At 35.9% G+C, this 12,312-nt stretch overlaps 1 protein-coding gene across 7 annotated transcripts in view; it reads left to right on the top strand.

Annotated features, from left to right (window-relative positions):
• Nucleotides 1-3,156: 3,156 nt before the first annotated feature.
• atp2b2 (ATPase plasma membrane Ca2+ transporting 2) overlaps nt 3,157-12,312 on the top strand; it is a 166,163-nt gene continuing 157,007 nt past the window's right edge. For all 7 annotated transcript variants that reach the window (XM_060858714.1, XM_060858712.1, XM_060858710.1 and 4 more), the window contains exon 1: nt 3,157-3,248. The gene's annotated coding sequence lies outside the window, so the exon portion shown is untranslated. The remainder of the gene's footprint in view (nt 3,249-12,312) is intronic.

The raw sequence follows: 12,312 nt of genomic DNA, 5'->3' as shown, positions 1-12,312 counted from the left end.
TTTATTTATTAAAGAACGGCATACCATACTTTTTATCTATTTATAGTTTGCTTACTTTACAACTGTAAGAGCAGCCAACCCCATACCAGACTCAATAAAGCAAAACAAAAAAATGCTGACACTGAACACTCCTAAACATAAAGATCTGCTCACAGAAAACTTCTGCCACGTAAACAATTCGTCTTTATAATCTTCTATACAAGATCCACCGTGAGCCGTTAATATAGAAATAGTAGCATATAAAAATGAGTACGTTAATTAGTTAATATGAAAGATGGAATGTTTTAAACAAACAAATTAATATATTAAAAAAAAGAAAACATTAATCCATGCCTTCTGACCAATCAGATTCAAGAATTCAATGATTATTGTATTTATTAGAAATAATTCTGCTTGATGAAAGTCAAGATCTAGAATCTGTTTTAACACTGTAATAAACACCCTTATCATACTGGACAACTTGTAGATTTACAGTTATAGTATAGATGAGAAGAGCTCATCTTTTTTCTGTACATACAGTAGTGTGTGTAAATCTGGCTCAAACCTTCTATTCTATTTATCAGTCTAATAGTATCATCGAAGGGCTGCTGTTGGTTGGTTATTTTTTTTCTTTGGTTTTGACACTGAGGTGTTTAAAAGCTGCTAGGACATGACACGGCAGAACTGAACGTTTGTGATCAGAAGAAAAAAAAAGTATTCATCCAATATTTGCCCTCATCACTGTGACACGTCACAAACTTTGGTTTGTTGACATCTTGGCTTTATTCTACGCACTTCAGTTCTGTAAGTAAGATTTAATTACCTGTGCACCGGCGTACAGCCTCATTGGCTTATTATTGTTTTCTTATGATTAAACTTCTCTAGCTTGCGGAGATAGTTGAGTGCTCATTAGAGAGTGTGATGCTCGGAAAGGGCCTCAGGTGCACAGGGAACTCATGAAGGACATGTTTGAGCTCAGCAGGTAGAACATCCAGGTAACGACCGCGTCTTCACCCAAAGCAACGGGGAAAGATCAGTAATGATTCAACATATAATTAATGTACGCTTCCTCTATGATCCTCTGTGTAAATAAGATATCTACTGGTAATTAAGTGCCTCCACAGGGTCTCTGTCCTTGTGCAGGTGATGCAGGGGCGTAAACACAGCGGACTCCACAAGAAAGTGACACTTAATACAGCAGGAGAGAAACTGTGATCTTTTTGAATGCAATTATTTTCCCAAAGGAACAAGGTGCAACATGGTGCAAAAAATATTTACACTCACACATTTCAGTAGTTATAATAATCAGTGGTACAAAATCCATAATCAGTATGCTTTTTACTCATTTTTTTCATATTATTAAATATCTCTTTATTGATTCAACTTTGGTGGCTTAGTGGTTAGTCCATATGCCTCACATCTCTAGGGTTGGGCATTGAATTCCCACCTCCATCCCGTGTGTGGCCTTTAGATGTTCTCCCAACGCCTATACGGTTTCCTCTGGGTACTCCAGTTTCCTCCTCCAGTCCAAAGACGTCCTGTCTGTAAAGTGCACGTGATTGTGTCCTGCAATAGACTGGGTGTACCCTTGCTTTTACCCCAAGTCTCCTGGGAGAGCCTCCAGGTTCTTTATGACCTTGTAGGATAAGCAGTGTAGAGTAAGAATGGATGGATGATTCAGCCTTGCATTTGTACATAGTTCTTTAAAAGAATAAACACAAAACAGACCCTTATTGCTGCTCATAATGTCCTATTATATTTTTGTTGAATATTTGTTTAATAAATCAAGTGATGCATGGTAATCCTTCACTTGGCTATGTGTGTAAGTGTTTAAGCAGGAATATAGTGTTGTGCACAAGCTCCCTTATGCACAACATAGTGTCATATATAAAGTAATTAATTTAATCAATATTAAATCAATGTTAGCTACGAATGCTTTCTGATTCATTTCTGTAAGGCAGTTGACGCTGCCCGACTGACTGACTGACCCTCATTACTGTATTATTTGAAGTGGCTAAATAGAAAGTCATTTATTTTTAGTTTGAGCTTGTTTCTATTTACACTTAGCAAAATGATCAAGAAAGCATTTGAAAAAACTTACATCATAATGAGAGCTCCCTAATTTCCATCACATTTCTTTTGATACCCAGTACGACTTTATTTATCATGGCTGCACTGCATTGTTATAAATGTCTAGAATGCTGTGCATTCATCATTGTCCTTGTCAGCAGCTTATATGCTTCCTCAAATAATCAGCAGGTAATGTACAGTATGTCCTCCCCTGTGTGTGTTAATGCAGATCTGAGGGTGTGCTTGGTGACAGCTGTCCTTTAAATCCACTGATTGAGTCAAGTCAAGTCAAGAAGCTTTTATTGTCATTTCAACCATATATAGCTGTTGCAGTACACGGTGAAATGAGACAATGTTTCTCCAGGATCAGGGTGCTACATAAAACAAAGACAGAGCTATAAGGACTTTATGTCCTAGTATACATAAAGTGCATCTGTGTAACCTGGTGCAAACAGTGCAGGACAAAAAGACAAAAAGGCAGTGCAGGGCAAAACACAAAAAGACAGTGCAGGACAAAAAGACAGTGCAGGACAAAAGACAGTGCAGGACAAAAAGACAAAAAGGCACTGCAGGGCAAAAGACAAAAAGACAGTGCAGGACAAAAAGACAGTGCAGGACAAAAAGACAGTGCAGGACAAAAAGACAGTGCAGGACAAAAAGACAAAAAGGCAGTGCAGGGCAAAACACAAAAAGACAGTGCAGGACAAAAAGACAGTGCAGGACAAAAGACAGTGCAGGACAAAAAGACAAAAAGGCACTGCAGGGCAAAAGACAAAAAGACAGTGCAGGACAAAAGACAGTGCAACATGATTGATCCAGTGAGAATTGGTATATAGACTTGCACGGATATATATGTATGAATATATTCACGCATATCAACCCTTAAATTCATGACTATTTTTCTTTTAAATAAAAAAATGCACTGCATTGTGTGTGTGTGTGTGTGTGTGTGTGTGTGTGTGTGTGCTTGCAGACCTGTGTGTTGTTGGGGAGCGCTGTCTATACCCCCCCCCCCCCTCCCCCTGGGCTTTGCACAATAAAGTACGTAATGGAAAATCTCAGTCCCTTAAATCTACTCCACTGTTGTTCTCTCTTTCCTAGTCTCTCTCTCTCTCTCTCTCTCTCTCCCTCTCACAGGATCTCTAGCGGGGACACAAACAGCACGCGGAATTGCATAAGATACTAAAGGAAAAGAAGCGGTAAGCAAAAAGAGTCACTAAAAACTTTCCTGCACATCATCATCCGGTACCTTCGCTTTCCTTGAGCGTCTGAAGTGACGTTGTGCTGGAACACGTGAGCTCGCGGACGTGGAAAAAGAAAAAGTCGAAAAGAGCGCGAGACGTTGATCTTTGCTTCATGTCAAAGTAACACAGCGTTTAGAGAAACATAAAGGACTGAACTGGATGCACCGTCTCTCAGTGTGCACGCTGCAAACTGCAAGAAAAAAAAGCCGCTTTAATATCTAGTGATTTTCTTGCAGGTTGCCGTTTTATTAAAAGGAAAAAAAAAAAAAAGATCTGGGTCAGGTGCGTTGTAGGACACGCGCGCAAGGAGGAGGCGATGTGAAACTGGGCATCAGATCTCAGACGGCGGACACACACACACACACACACACACATTGTGCACGCGCTCTCAGACTCAGGTAAGGCAATGCAACGCGGACTCGCTGCGGCACGCGCGAGCTGGACATGCTTTCATGTGAGCACGTGCAGCACCGAGCCGCTGATTTTGATCAGATTAGATAAGAGATTGATCTTTAAAAGATGCATGCTTTCGTTTTGGATGAATTAGATGCATTTCCATATCTAACATTTTTTTATATCCAAAAACTGGTCTTTTTGTATTTTCTATCTGCATAAACTCTGAGCTGAAGCTATAATTGTATGATGTTGAGATTTTCAGATGCATGAGATGCTGTTATGATAAAACTGTATGCAATTCCTACCAAAAGTAAGCTATGTTTGTTTGGGAAATCCAGTGTGTATAAGACAGTTATACAATGCTGCTTTAATAAACAAAAGGTTTTGAGTTTGAATCTTAGGAGTTTTTAGCCAGGAGTCCCATAGAGCTTCTCCACTCTGTAAAAAACGTCTGTTTAAATCGTGCTACAAAGTTGTTAGTCTGAAATGCATCTTGTGATGTGAAGCGTCTCCTTTTTGTTGTGGTTGGTTTCACAAGCATCTTAGTGCCTCTCATTATTTCTTATTGTGCTGTCAGGGGACGTTGCTCTGTGCCCAAGGACTAGATGGAACAAAGTCTTCTGGAACACTGGTTCCAGTACACTCAGGTGTAGGATGGAGAGGAGAAAAGCACAGACACTGTACTAATTATTCGGTGTTCTGCATTAAAATCCTAATTTTTTTAAATTTTATATATTAACACATGAACTGGAAAGTTGTGACCACTAGTTGTGAAAATAAGTAGAAAACATTTGATATTCACTGCACAGAAGTGTAGTTTAAGTTGCAGCGTTGCAGTCGCGCACCATGTTAGTACAGTTTATTTGATGCTAAATAAACGGCTGTGCAACAAAAATATTTTCAAAAAAGCTTTACAGGGCAGTAAAGCACAGTATTCTTTACTTTTCTTGTATTGGTTTTGTTAAATATGTCAAGACTTTTCTGATTTACAAAAGCTAAAATACAAACAGGTTTATGCTAATTGTGTTTTTCAAGTCCAGCCTAAAAATGGATATGATTTTACTCAAAAATCCTTTGAATTTATACCAACATCTTCCCCTGTATTTTGGTTCTATGACTTAAGTATACATCTTGTATAACAGAATGTAGGAGGAATTCATGTATTCATGTATTGAAACTCCAGTACGCAACTATATATATATATATATATATATATATATATATATATATATATATATATATATATATATATATATATATATATACATATATATATATATATAACAAAATGACAAAATGTCGTAGTTAATTTATGCTGAGAAGTGTAATTTTGCTCACATAACATTTTCAAATGAATTACAGTTGCATTGTGCTCACATAAGGTAAGACGTGAGAGTTAAAGACAAGTATTTGCAGATAGACCTAACTGTAAGTTTACTGTGAAAATTAGTACCTTGTGTCGTACACACAACTCTACAGATTGTATTAAATGTATTAAATGGGTACATTTTATCCTAGATTAGAAATAGATAAGAGTAACTTTGCATAGCTATGCGAAAACCATGAATTCATATTTGGTTGGGTACGGGGGTCAAAATTTTCCAAAAGACAGATTTTATCTCAGAGAGAATATTGATTGTTTTATATTTTATTGATTGTTCAACAATCATTGTCAGAAGTTTATAGAAAAGTTTTGGCCAGTTGTGTTTATAGAATGAAGTCAATAGCTAGAGCAGCCATATTGGTTCTTCAGACATGCTTGGTGTGACATTAAGGTGCCGGATTAAAGTTCAGTTTCAATAATAAATGTGCTTTACACAATTGTCAGGGTTCTTTTATACATAAGACGCTTTTCCATGTATCATTACCTCAGCATGAGAAGGTCAGACTCCAGTGATATGGAGATGTAGATTTTTTAATGAAATTACATCTGGAGTACACAGGTTTAGTACTAAGTTTGATCAGCTTTTTATAGTGAATATAAATGCACTATAAATGTGCCCATTTTATACAGTCATCAACTAATTTTATACATTCATCTGTAGAGTTGTGTGTATGACACAAGGTACTAATTTTCACAGTAAAATTACAGTTAAGTCTATCTGCAAATACTTGTCTTTTACTCTCACGTCTTACCTTATGTGAGCACAATGCAACTGTAATTCATTTGAAAAGGTTTCTTAGCAAAATTACATTTCCCAGCATAAATGAACTACTTTCATGAACTTTCAATACTTTAATTCCTCCTACATTCTGTTATACAAGATATATACTTAAGTCGTAGGACCAAAATACGGGGGGGAAGGATGTTGGTATAAATTTAAAGGATTTTTAGGCTGGACATGAAAAACACAATTAGCATAAACCTGTTTGTATTTTAGCTTTCGTAAATCAGAATAGTCTTGACATATTTACAAAATCAATACAAAAAGAGTGAAGTGAAATACTGTGCTTTACTGTCCTGTAAAGCTTGAAGTAATTTTAGTGTGGATTCTAAGGTAGCATGATGCTAGTACTTGATTGCACAATCATAAGTTTAATAGCTCAGTTAACTGAAGGTCTGGTGTATTGTGAACGTGTTTCATGTTGAAAGAAGTCATGATGATACCGGTACCTTGCTGCTGCTATTTGGAGCTTGTTCAATATTTGTTTTTATTGTTGTCTAAAATACAGCACATATGATTTGAAATGAAACAATAGCTGCGTTCACATTACAGGGTATTAGATCTGGAAAGTTCCCTAAATGGGACAGATCAAAAGCAGTTTGAACAAAAATCAGATCTGACCCACTATCTTATGTAGTCCTAGACTGGATACTTATCTGATACGTATGTGGGCATGAAAGTGTAATGAGATTGGTCAGATTGGAATTCAGGGTGTCCTGGTTATGTAACACTGTCACGATTATCCAGCATGGTGGTGCATCAGCAATATAACTTGGGGGGAAAATTGATCCAGTACTCTCTGTTGTTATGATCTTTGCTGCAGTTGGATGTTCAGTGTTCTGTACAGGCTCTGTGTGTTAGGACCCAGTCCTTACTCATTTACTATATAAACTGTTCCATACTGTATAATCACTTTCTAGTAAGTGCACCTGAAACATGTTATAGTAACCCGCTGTCACTTAATCCCGACATTATAAATTACCTAGCAACCTGAAACCACCAAACTACTGTAGAAATGCTGAAAGTGATTTTCTCTATTAAGGCAAGACACTAGTGGAGATTTTTTTTAAAGCAGCATACATTCTTCTTCCAGTATTATTCAGTATTATTATTCCTATTGGTACTTTTTTCAAAAATATACTGTATGTGCTACAGTAAGTCATGCAAACGAGGTTTAATTTACTAAAAGAAATGTTTAACTAAAAGAAATGTGCATGTTTAACAATACCTAAAATCAAGCATTTTAGTTTAGATGATATACCCTTTAACAGTAAAGAATTGAAAGAAATCATTTATTTTATTGTCTTTCAAGATAGACAAAATTGAAATGGAAAAAAAATTTCATTTATAAAAGAAAAACAAAGAAACATAATTTAAATAAACCTTATTAGTATTAAATATGTGCAAATTTGTATATATTGTACATATTTCATTGTGCACATGCGCTCAAGAGAATATGACAGCACAGTTTGTTAGAAACCCTTTTCTTTTTTGTTTAAGAAGAAAATTCCAATATTCAATATCTTCGGGTTCAGAATCTAAGTAAAAAATAATGTGATGTAAAGAATTCAGTTTGATGTGATGTGTTGCCCCAGTTGTAACATGTATGAGGTGGGTGGAGTTTCAGATAGCGTGGTGATGGCGGGTCTACAGAAGAAGGGAAATATTCTTTGATATTTCTACATGCAGTTTATGGAAAAATCTAATTAATTAATATATAATAAATAAATAAATAAATAAATAAATAAATAAGTAGATTTTGCCGTGACCATATTGCCAATCTTTAGTGTCTGGTCATGAATACACTACTTACACATGGCTGTTTTCACACAGTTTATTGGTCATTAAACAACATTTTGTGTTAGATTTGTATATAAATAGGGTCTATTTTGACATCTTGAAAGAAATCGTTATGCCATGTGGTACTTAGTGTAGTAGCATTGTGCATGGTGTGTATGCCTGATTTACAGTGCACTGTGCATAATAATAAAGCACGCTATCCAGGGAAAATATCCACTGAGAATTCAGACAACACTACAAAGCCCTGACACCATATGAGCATGTGTGTATATGTAATCAGCTGGGACACGATATTTGCCGGTGCAGTTGTTAGAGGTGTGGCTTTTCCTTGCACATGACTTGTTCCTGCTTTGTGTTTGTGTCTGCTTAATTCTGGTTTCCTGCAGACACACTCCTGCCTGTGCTCTTGTTTAGTCTAGCTTGCTTGTGATATTTGCATGACTTTTTGACTGTTGCTTCTGTATGACATAATATTGTATTTTGCAGTGTTGTAATGTAACGAAGTACTTCGAATATACTTCGTTACTGTACTTAAGTAGAAATTTCACGTATCTGTACTTTACTTCGCTATTTAAATTTATGCCAACTTTCACTTTTACTCCACTACATTTCCTAGATAAAATGTATACTTTTACTCTGTTATATTTCCACTAAGCATCTTTGTTACTCGTTACTACAAAATAAAATCAGAAGAAATGTGTGCGACTGCAATAAGGGAGGTTTGGCGAATCACTGCTCCTACTGTAGATTGCATTGCGCTCTGCACGCTCTACGGAGAAGCACAGCAGTGAAATGTCACTATTCTTATTACCAGAGTTGTAGCACAAACAAAATATTAATGCAAACATTTACATTTATTGATTTGGTCTTTGTCTTTGAATATTTTTTATTAATGACTGCATTCATTGGACACACTGTTTGTAAAGAATGCACACATACATGAACTGATTTGATTCAAGACTGGCATCATTACATCATGCATAAAATGTTGGTGTCCACTTTTGCCCTTTTAAATAATACCATAAATTTTGGCTTACTATGTAGTCATATAATATATAATATAAAACTCTTGTTGTTGTAAATTCTCACTGAGGGCTAAAACCCCTAGAGATGAAATCCTAGAACCGCCCCTGATCTTATGCCTACTGAAAATCACTGAAATTTTACTTTTTACTTTTACTTCAAATACTTAAGTACATTAATTATCAGAAAATTACTTTTGATACTTAAGTACAGTACATATCAGATACTTTAAGACTTTTACTTGAGTAATATTCTAAAAGGTAACTTTCACTTCTACCAAAGTCTTTTTCTAGTATGATACGATACTTGTACTTTTACTCAAGTATTGCTTTCTAGTACTTTATACAACACTGGTATTTTGCCATTTGGATTAGCTTTGCGAGTCTATTTATGTCTCTATAAGGCCATCCTTAAAAATATTCTTGTTTGCTGTAACCCAACCGACCCTGTCAATTTAGGACTGACTCAATTTTTTATTTTTTTTTGCTTTAAGTCCGACCGACTTGCCAGTTGTAAATTTGCGTTAAGGCCGAGCAATTTTTTTTACTCTTCAAAAAACTAATACAAAATCAATAAAATAATATTAATTATATTTTAGTAAGTATTGTAAATATATAAATTGCCTAGGCCTACATACAAACGAAGGCTACGTTCTTTATTTTAAATAAAAACCTGTTACATCATCTACTGTATGTTTACACTATTGGTTAACGGATGTCACACTATGGCCTGTGCGTTCGCTTCGTCTCATACTCTCATTCACCGTCAGAGTCAACGGTTTGCGCTTGGTAATGGTGGCTGCGGCTGCAGTAAACAAAATGTTCGCGGTCACCGTTCAAACAAATTTGTTTGTGGTCTATATAGCCTGCATCAAAATGAGGTTTGCAATGATGCACCCGAAGGCACGGGTTGAAGACCCAGCCATTGACGTTACGATATGCTAATTTGTTTAAATTCATACCTACGTAATCACCGTCACCAAAATTGTACTTTTTTTTCTTATATTGAAACTTGAAAAAAAAATATAGACCTACCGACCCTTTTTTTTTTTTTTACTGTTACTGCAAACCAAAATATTTTTAAGGATGGCCTAAGCTGCACTGAAAAGCATCGCGGAGGCAAAGTAGTCTCTGTTTGTGTTTAAGTTTCACTCCCTGCCTGGTGTAAAAGCAAATTAGCAGTAAGACCTTGCTGTTTTCTTACTGTTTCTTAGGGTGAATATAAGTACTAAGAAATGCTGCGATTAAAACACAAGACTTGTACGTGAACACAGTACACTAAGACGAGAATGTCTAGAATTGGATGGCTAAAGCGTATAGCCTACTTGTCTACAAATTTTAAATGATTTACTAATTTGTCATGGAATTGTTTATATGCTGAGACTGAAGATGCCATAGTTATATCTAGTATCATCCCTAGTATCATTCCTATCATCCCTGTTATATCTAGTATCATCCCCCATTCCTTCCAGCTCTATGTACATTAAAGGGATACAAGGATAAATCACTGAACACGAACCATGTAGGCCAAATGACCCATAACCATTGATCCTTAGGAATGGAGGGTCTGTTTATAAAAAGGACTGCGGTTCTTATGTGGTTGAGCTAATATTATGGTCACTACCATAAAATTAAAGCTGACATTCTGCACTTTTTCATTATAAATCCAATGTTCTGGACAACAGATCCAAACGACAAAAAAATGTGTCTGTGTTTAATTTGCTTCCAGGCCACACTGTATGTGTGTGTGCTGTGTTGTACTGCTCAGCAGGCGCAGTCACTAGGACCACATAATCTGCATAAGAATTTCACACACACAGGCGTAGAGTAAAAAAACTGTTAATAAGCATGCCTGTTATATTAAGCTCGGATGACATTTGACTGCTGTCGGGTTGTTATCGTGCTGTAGGTGTACACTTTTGTTTTAATGCCTTTAGCCAACGTCTAGTGTACATGTAGAGAATGCTAATCGAAATGTGTCAGGCTTATGTCATGTAGGATAATTAAAAAAAGATCACAAGCAGAAAGTTGTGTTCGTGCCAATATATGGCTGTACGTATAAGAATGAAAGTTAATCTAACAATACGAAATTCATTAAGCAAGGTATTTTGAGCTCCGGTTCTGCTGACCCACTGACCTGAACACTTTCAGGTGATCCTAACTGCCAGCATAGCTGATGTGGTTCCTTGTAAGGTTTGTTAATTAGCTAATGAAGTGGATCAGATGATCTACAGCAAGGAAAATGGACAGGGCAGTTTGTCACCAGAGCTGCATCCAAAACCTGCATCCTGCATGCCCTCGTGGACTTTCCCTCATGACCCATGAAATCTTTATTTATTTTTTATTATTTTTTATATCAGTTTGTTAATCGGTGTTGTAATTAAACTATAGAAACATATAACTATAAAAATGCAATGCAGCACTGTTTAAAGAATAAATGGCAAAAAAAAAACAAATAAAAAATAACCATACCAGTGTGTGTTTATTGCAAAGTAATCAACTTTGGAGCGGTAACAGCGACTCCTGTTCATGTTGGGCTACAATGCACCTCCATGTCATGATTACTTTCTTATAACAGCATGCCCTGTTGTCTTTTATTTCTTACTTGGTAAATATTTAGTACTGATATGCTGCTGCTTTATATATATTTCAGATGAGTGAAAATTCTAAATCAATTTTTAAAATCAGGAATATTGTTGTGTAGCACATCTTTATGTCGGTCTTTCAAAAAACGTAAAAAAAAAAAATAATAATTGAAAAATTTCGTTTAGTATTAAAATATATCACAAAATTCTACATTTTGATTCTAAAAATAATGTCATCTGTAGAATAATATGCTTTGTTTTGGTTGGTTGCAAAAAAAGTCACAAAACACAGAGTACACACTTCATTAGCTAGAATACCTCAAAAATGTATTAGCTAGCTAAATAAAACGTGTTGGCTTTACGTTCCGCTGTGTATAAACCTATTTTAAGGACCTACGCATGTATCCTTTGCTCCGGTGGTGTTTGGTTGTACATGGCTGTAATTGAATCTCTTTCGCTGACCTTCAGTCTCTAGTGCTGTAGATTCAGTGTCATCTGCCTGTGACATCCTGACCTCAATTATTCAACTCAGTGCCGAATGTGATTGCGAAGCTCTTTACCTTCTTCCTGTGTGCCCTTGAACACTGTATAATATGGTACGATCTAACGTGTAGTCTTAATTCATATACTCAATGGCAACAGATTTATTTTTGTCCTTTTTAGGGTTGCTATAGGTTTTGAGGAAACAAATTTCAGCATTTGTTAAGGAAACTGAGATTGTTTTTGGTTTTGGTTTGTCATTTTTCATGGCATTTACTTATTATTTCAGATTTTATTTTTATGGCAACTTCTGACAATTAAATTTGTATTTTTATGGCAATTTATTTTTAAATTTTTCCCACAAGTCACATATTTCTCAGTGAAACAACCTATTTGATGGATGAGAATTGGCTTTTAAACGTTAGGTGTTCGAAAAAGCATGATTTAAATTACGCAATTATGCAATTATTCTGCCATTATGTCGGACTACTCACCTCCCACAATGTCACTTGAGCAGGCAAAGACAGACAAAATCCTGTGAATACAGGAGTAGGAGAATGAAGGGGAAAAA

Source organism: Tachysurus vachellii, chromosome 22, assembly GCF_030014155.1.
Source record: "Tachysurus vachellii isolate PV-2020 chromosome 22, HZAU_Pvac_v1, whole genome shotgun sequence".
NCBI lineage: Eukaryota > Metazoa > Chordata > Actinopteri > Siluriformes > Bagridae > Tachysurus > Tachysurus vachellii.
Note: the sequence above shows the minus strand (reverse complement) of the source record. Positions and strands in the feature narration are given on the sequence as shown.